This window comes from Lepeophtheirus salmonis, unplaced genomic scaffold, assembly GCF_016086655.4.
Source record: "Lepeophtheirus salmonis unplaced genomic scaffold, UVic_Lsal_1.4 unplaced_contig_15251_pilon, whole genome shotgun sequence".
NCBI lineage: Eukaryota > Metazoa > Arthropoda > Copepoda > Siphonostomatoida > Caligidae > Lepeophtheirus > Lepeophtheirus salmonis.
The window spans coordinates 5,081-13,357 of NW_027291356.1; the positions used below are offsets into that span (position 1 = coordinate 5,081).

The 8,277-nt window shown below is 27.6% G+C and overlaps 1 long non-coding RNA gene across 1 annotated transcript; it reads left to right on the forward strand.

Annotated features, from left to right (window-relative positions):
- The first annotated feature begins 469 nt into the window (after window positions 1-469).
- Window positions 470-7,593, forward strand: LOC121131007 (uncharacterized). Its single transcript, XR_005868900.2, has 3 exons — window positions 470-2,951; window positions 6,881-7,002; window positions 7,059-7,593. It is a non-coding gene; the product is annotated as an uncharacterized lncRNA (long non-coding RNA).
- Window positions 7,594-8,277: the final 684 nt, after the last annotated feature.

An 8,277-nucleotide genomic window follows, 5' to 3' on the forward strand; every position in this document is an offset into this window, starting at 1 on the left:
CTCCAATTACTTAAGATCCATAGATACAGCATCATTAAAGCTTTTGGCCATCGGTAAAGCAACAACTGGGGTTGGTTCTTATTTCTTCGTTTTCATGCATATCTCACATTTATTGGTTATTTGAATTATTTCTTGTCCCAACTTTTACTTTAGAATTTATACTTTTTGATAAATTTGAATATTCTCCTAGCCGGTGGGTGACTAAATTGTCTGTTTAGCTTTATAGCCATTTTTCTAAAAATGATTGTCCATTTTTCTGTTTTTCAGTTCCCTAAACATTGCCAATTTTAGATCCTAATATACCCATATATCTTGATCTAGTCATGTGGTGCTGTTGCTTATGTGCCCGATTGTGAATTACCAAGTTTTCTATTCTTGCCACGAAAAAATAAAGTATCATTTCAAAATTGAGTACCACTTCCGCCTTTAGCATTGATTCTTTGCTCCACAGTAACAGTATATCCTTATCTATAAGATCAGTGGTTATATAGGTATGCATTGCCCCAATTTGACACACAGCTTGATCTTCATTTTTGAATTTGTCTTCTGATGATTACCAAAAGTATAAATTGATTTTGTCAAGAACTCTTCTATCTTCATACGATCAGATTTGCTCATATTTTTAATGTAGCCGTCCCACCATTTTTGGCCACAAACAGTAGATTTACAACCAGAATCTAATAAAGCTTTGTTCTTCGAATTTTGTACCAATTCTTCTAACTTATTATCAGTATCTTCTTCAGCGTATGTGGTTAAAAATGAGGTAAAATCATTCTTCCGTCTTCTTCTATTGCCGCCACGTTTCTATGGCGTTCTTTTCTTGCAACTTCTTTCCCCTGTGAAACTCGTTCTTGCAAATGTTACATCTTGTGGCATCGCCTTGTTCATTGACTGGATTCTTCCACATCGTCGTAAATATTATTGGGTTCTCATCTAGATCAGTGTTACTAGAATCTCAAAGATCATTCTTCTTTGCAAGATTTTCATTGAAATTATTCTTCGCATCGATATCATTCCCTCAAACTTCACTTCCTTCACTCCAGAAATTACTAGATACTTTTGATTGAAATCTAAATTGCATGCTATAAGAAGCATAAACGCAAGTCCAATATCTGGAAGCTTGATTTTCTCTTCAATTAATTTATAATTGACAGTTTCAAATTGACCGATAAAATCATTGATATTAGTAAGATGGCTTCTTCTTATGTCATACAGTTCTTGGAATGCCAAGTACTGACAATTGCCTTCCTCAAGCAACAATAACTTGTCCAGTTTGACGAATATATTTTCAACACCAGTGTCACAGTATATTTCTTAATCTTTTAATTCCGTAGGAGCCTCTCTTGCCTTCTCATTTAGCGACAAATGCATTTCAATTGACGGGTTCTTCCATCTATGTCGGTGAATTAACGTCATAATCTTATGTCCTTCTTCCATATCTTATATCCCCGCCCATCGATATTCAATATAAGAATCGTTTTATCAAACATTTTTGTCTCCTTTCCAGATAACACGTCGTGATTCTTGATCTTGGATTTTGGAACTACGTACCTCTGCTACCAAATTTTAATGATGAATATGATGACGGATGAAAGAATAGGGTTGGCTACTAATAATGACTAAAATCTATTTGCTAATAATAAATGTGTAATAACATTAACTATTTACAACCGATGGAATACAACACCATGACTCGACAAGTGTACACATTACACACACATAATGACAGATTTACTTGTTTATGTTTCGAAACTTTTTAAATTATAGTTTATGTAATAATACTTATAAAATAATTTCATATATTAAATCATAGGTAAAATATAGTTAGGCCTATACAAAACCATACATTTTTGAGGATGTGTATGCAATAAATAGTTGCAGAGTTATTATTTAGTGGTTTAATTGTATTTTTTGATTTGTCATATATTCTAAAAATATAAAATATACTTTGATGTGTACAATTCATAATTTAAAATAAAATATTATAAATAAGACCTTCAAGAATACTTGGTAAAGATGCTATAAGGCAAAATTAATTCATAATATTCTGTGAAAAAATGACAACGGCACGGATACAATACTGTCTAATTTAATATTAATATTATTAATCAAGTAATAATCATTCAATTCTTCTATCCTCTCTTTCTTTCTTAATTCTCCACTAAAGATTTATGTTATATATATTGTACATAATTAGACAAAAAGATAACCCCTAACTTTAACGGGTAAAATGTTCCATCTAAACTTTACTTTTGGTATTTTTATTTTCTTGTAGAAGAATAATAAAGGTAATATCAGTTGCAATTCCAGGCTGAAAAATGTACTCTATGCAAGTTTTTTAATCAAAAACATTTTTATTTCAGTTCAAAAAGTTGTCTTGGTGAAAGCTATATTAATTGTAGCAAGTGACTTCCCATAGATTTTCTAATGCTGTTGAAATATAAATTGAGTAATATTGTACTAAGTCAATTAGGTTTTGCCTTTTAATTTTTCACCATAAAATATACAATCCCCCAACATGAGGTTAAATGATTGACCCTTAGTTTACTTCAGATATTAGTAGAACTAATGGGATCAACGCTCTCTTATTACGGCATTTTTTTCACATCTCTATCAAAAAGTTAGATCTCTTTGAAGGTGTTCTTTTTTCCCCACTCAATGCGTTTTTGTATGCTGAAAATTCAACAAGTTCTTTTATATGTGGAGAGTTCACATTCTCACGTCAACGCGTACTTTTATCTTTGTAAAGTTCTCAGTTCTATCTTCAACGTGAGGAGCTTTCATCGTAAGGGAAGTTCACTGCTAGAAACTACACTGCGTGGGAAGTTTGTTTCGAGTATCAAATGCATTTGAAAGATAGTTTTTAAAATTAACTAATTGGAATTTTAACGTTTGGTGTAAAAATGTTTTAATATCATGTTTTACGCAAATTATCATGATCAACATTTTAGGTAAGTTTCCACATATATCAGACATGTACACGTTACGACGTGTATAACTTTCGAACTGACTGAAACACAATTTCTTTCTAAGAAATCTTCATATTATTATCTTTTAACATCAACAATAAACCTTTTTTTTAAAAGGAAAATGTTCTGTGCTATATTTGTCTTTACGTGGTATTTTCTCTCCTACAAAAAAAACAGCTTAAATTCCCTGAACATCGTCATTAGAAAAATATAACTGATTATTTTTTACGATTGTAATATGTAGAGTTCTTACAAATAAAATTAAACTATACTCTTCAATTTTAGAACTGTTCACTCACCTTAACAAAATTTGATGTCCTACTTATATGTTGGTAGAGTGGGGTCAAATGAGTGTATTTTAGTTTTCTGTTCATAACTCTTTACTTGCAAAAATGATACAACTTTTAACTAAATACTCAAATGAAGCCCATACTATTGACTATGAAACTGTATAAGTATCATTAAAGTTATATAATTGATAGTAAGTTTTGTGGGACAATAACAGCTGTAAAAATAATAAAGTGAAAAAATCACCCAAATTTAACTTTCTTAAACTCAAAGAAAAAAAATATGAGGTAAATTTTTTTTATTTAGGCTCATTCAATACTGTAAATAATACAGTTTCAGGATATATAGTAATTTTTTTCCTACCTTAATTAGGTATCCCAAAATATCAATTTTTCTAACATTGGGTCATGTTGGGCTTATTTAAGTAAAATTAAATTAATATAATCGTATGTGTAGAATAAATAACTTTTTTTCAAGTCCTTCGCTCCAGTAGTATTTCACTTTTTTCTCCGTTAAATTCATAGACACCCATTCTTTATTCAAAGATTTACATGTTACTTCGGATAATTAAAAATCAAAAAAAGTAATTATAATTATGGGTAACTATCAAAATATATTTCAATAAATAATTTCAAAACATCTCGTTACTTCATCATTATTTTTTTTAATAAAGGTATTTACCCTGGTTTTTTTTAGAATAAACTTAAGATATAAGATATTTATTATATGTTTTTAAATATTTCTCAAAAACAAAAATTCGAATCACCTTAAAAGTAATATTTCCGGGTTTTTTTTTGTTTTTTTGTTGACATAATGCAAATATTTAATAACCATTAAAGCGCAGACACAAAAAAGTTTCAATTTTTTACATAGTACTATTTAAGTGCTTATTCAATTATATATTAGGTGTCAACAGTCGTAATGCTTCAAGAGACTGTAAAAAAAAAGGTCAACAAAAACATTACTGTCCAACGGTTAGCCAACGGGCATCAACAATTAACAACATAACTTAGCTTAGAATGCAGAAACATTTTTTTTTTTATCTTTTTACCCTTATGACAAAACAATAGTCAGAATTTGGTAGTGAAGAGGGGGGGGTAGTGCTGCTATTCGTTATATAAGGCTGAATTAGTGATATACAATCCTTACGGACAGTTACACATAGTCACTTCAATCCTTACTTCTAAGTCACTAATAATTATGACTTCGATTTGTGAGTCTCTTCTATTGTTGAAAAAAGAACGACAATATTAGACTCTTGCGATTATTCCTAAGCAAATGGATGAAAAGTAGGACTCTTTTTCTTATTAAAAAAATGAAAATCACATTTTCATTATTATTTTATTTCTGATAGAGTCTTCACATGGATGAAGCAAATTGTATTTATTATTATTCAAGATACACTCAAAGTAACATTAATGCTATGAACCATATGTACATAAATACATAAATTGTGTCAAAAGTATCTAGTATAAGAACCTTATCACTGAGATTAAAGATGAAAATACGAATATTTAATTATGGTAAAAATAATGAAGAGATAATCACGATATAGGAATCAAAAAGTTATATTCATATCTGTGTTGAAGTAAATAAGGTATTTAATTGTACTGAAACTCTTATTACTTCATTTTCATTCAAATTCAAGGCTTGAATTTCAAAATTTGTCTATTTCATATTTGATCTTAAGAGGCTCAAGCTTATATAAATAAAACTTAATTTATAGAAATGTACTTAAAACAGGATTTTTTATTGGACCACTTTTAAATAAATTTTAATAAATCCCATTAAGTTATACTCATAATATTTTCAATTGAACAAAATAATATATGTAATAATAAACAAAAGTGTGATGATTATTCCTCCACAATGCATTGACTCTGTTATTCATGATGAGGTTATTACAAAGTTATATTTACACACCCATAGAAAAAGTACCGTAAATTGAAATATATCAATTTGGTCGAGTATTTTAGTCTTTAATTTTTTTTTCTTTTGACTAGAAGAGGAAAAATCTTTCAAATATACAAGCTGGGCATATCACAAGTTGCAGTTCAGTGTTTAATTGCAACTCTTCCTCCCTTTTTGATGGATAAAATTTATTAGTAGTGTCGAATATTTTTTTTCTTTTATAATGTATTGGATAAGGTTAGAGCTTCCTTGAATTTCTTATCACACAGAACAACATATCTTTCTTAATAGTAATAGTGATCTCGATTTCAATGGATACTAAAGACAGTTCTAACATATAGTAAAACTGAAGAAAGAATTTAATTCTCCTTGCTCTACTTGAATGATAGCTTCATTTTCACTTGATATTGTAGAATACTGTTTTGCTTTGGAAGTTGATCTTTGGCGTTTCTTTATCTAAATGTAGATAAATTTTGGAAGATTTAAAATTTTATAAACACATTATTTAACACATCTTATAAAAATATAACTAATACTTATTATGAATATAAAAAATTAGATTACTTATTCTAAGTATTTTAAACTCAGTATATGTCCTCACCCGTTTATTTATTTGACAACAAATTTATTGTATTGAATTATATATACTTAGTGTTGATCGGTCTTAGGACTGATTTACTAATCAGACTCCCCTCCCTTTCATTTATTTTCTACTATGGGTCTGATTTATTTTACCATTCAACGGTTCTAAAGACCAATTAGACGGTCCTACGGTCCTAGCTGTGGTTTTTTTTTTCTTCACTCTTAGTTAGGATTGAAGAACATAAAAACAAAGTAAATAATTAATAATAAGTTCAAGTCTAACATACTTCAAACTTCACCTATCATGTCACCTTGAAAAAGGTTATGATAAAATATCCCTACTGAAATGATGCAGCTAGTAGTTACGTCATTTTAAGCCATAAAATACTGATAAGGACCGGTTTTAGGACTGAAAAGTGTTATTAATACCGGAATGATAGGACCGCAGTATTTTAAGTTTTTAGTTTTTTTTTAGACCGATCCAATACTATGTATACTAGATCTAAAATGTATCATAAGTATTCATATTATAATAAATATATACACTCCACTACCATATATTAAAAAAGATCATGTTTACATAACATAATAATATAAAAATAATGAACTTAAATGACACATCAGAAATTTTAAAAAATGATAAGCTTATAAAGAAAATGTATTTAATTTTAAAATAAACAAATAATTTTTCTTGCTTAATACCCAATTAATGTAATAAATAATTTGTAATAAGATGATTTTCATAAAATGATCATGGGTAGATGCTCAATGCCCTTGACCGTTTCATTGTCTTTGTTACGATCTGATCGTTGACAATCGGTAGTTCCAATACCATCGATATACGAACCACCGAATATCATACTTCTCACTTCTCTCACTTTTCCGTAGAAAAAAAAGTGGAGACATGGTTAAGTAGCTATTCTTTGTTAGCTAAATTAAAAGATATTTATAAGCTAAATAATAATTACTCTTTGATGACTATATGTTTTATTTTATTGATAATAAGCTAATAAAATCATAAGTGTCCTAGTTTTGCTTGTTTAGTACAGTTTCTATTATAAACCTATATTTGATAGTAACTTTTATTGTAATAAATCATATTCTCTTTTATTACAATTTTTTTCCCTCAGGATGCTAACTATTGGAAAAAAAAGAAAAAAACAATCTAGCTGCAAAACGATCAAGAGATTCTCGAAGAGAAAGGGAAGCCCAAATATCATTTCAGACCAAATTTTTAGAAAGTGAAAATGCAGTAAGCTCATGCGTACATAAATACAGTTAACATATTTTTATCTTTAAATTTTACAGAATTTACAACAAAAACTTGAAAAATGTTTGCGACAAAATGAAGATTTAAAAAAGACTTAGCAAATATGAACCAGTCTAACACCTTCTATCTTCTGATTTATTTTTACCGCAATGATACTGCCAATATATATTATAATCCATGTTCTATTAACAGTCATAAGTTTTCACAATTCAATTTTAACGTGTTCATTAAATTATATTTGTTTGCTATTTATTGATTATAGTGAAAGATTTTACTTTTTTTATTAACTGTTCACTATTTTTTAAGCGAAAGTTACTGATTATATTGTAATTATAGCTAACAATCATGGGGAGGGTACTATCATATTTAGTAAAAATAACTATATTTTAATGCAATTAAACCCTCTCAGATTTATTTAATTATGAGAAAGCTCATATATATTTTACCTATATTACTAGTCGTTAGAATAGGTTGTTAATTTTGTAGAAAAATTCATACGCATTATTATTTTTCTAACTATTTTAAAATTATATAAAAATATCAACTAAATATTAAGACTGGATAGAAATGAAATTGATGGCTATATTTTTATTAAGTTAAGTTTTTCTCGTAATATTATTATATCAAAGGATTTTTGTATATATTTTTTATTTTCAAGGCTGCATAATTGTTTTCAAAAGTTCAAAATCTAAATATGTTTATTATTAAAGTTTGCTGGTCTGACTTAATTTTTTTTTTTTTTCAACATTTTAGATATAATTCGTGGCTATTTATAGAATATAACTCAATTTAGATTTAGTTTTCCATACTACATTGTCATATTTATAATAAATTTAACGTTATAATCAAAGATTTATTTACTAATGTTATTCTTACTGCCATTCAATATACAAAAGTTTTTAAATAATTATTGATTTTTTCAAGTTAATCAAGATATAAACAAAATGTTAATATATATAAATAAATATCAGAGTTTGATACATTTTTTAAAACTAATAATTGTTTTGAAATAAAATTAGAATATATATTCAAATTTCAATTAAATAATTAATGAATATTAACTTGCGTTTTATTATGTATTACTAACTTAAATTAATTTATTCAGTTTTTTTTGTGGGATTATTAATTTAAAGCTCATTGGTTTTGAGAATAAATTCATTATGAATCATAAAAAAGTAAGTATCCCATTTTAATGACGTCACTTATGTGTGGAAAACGCCAGCACGTACTTGTATTTTGCTCTAAAATTATAAAAAT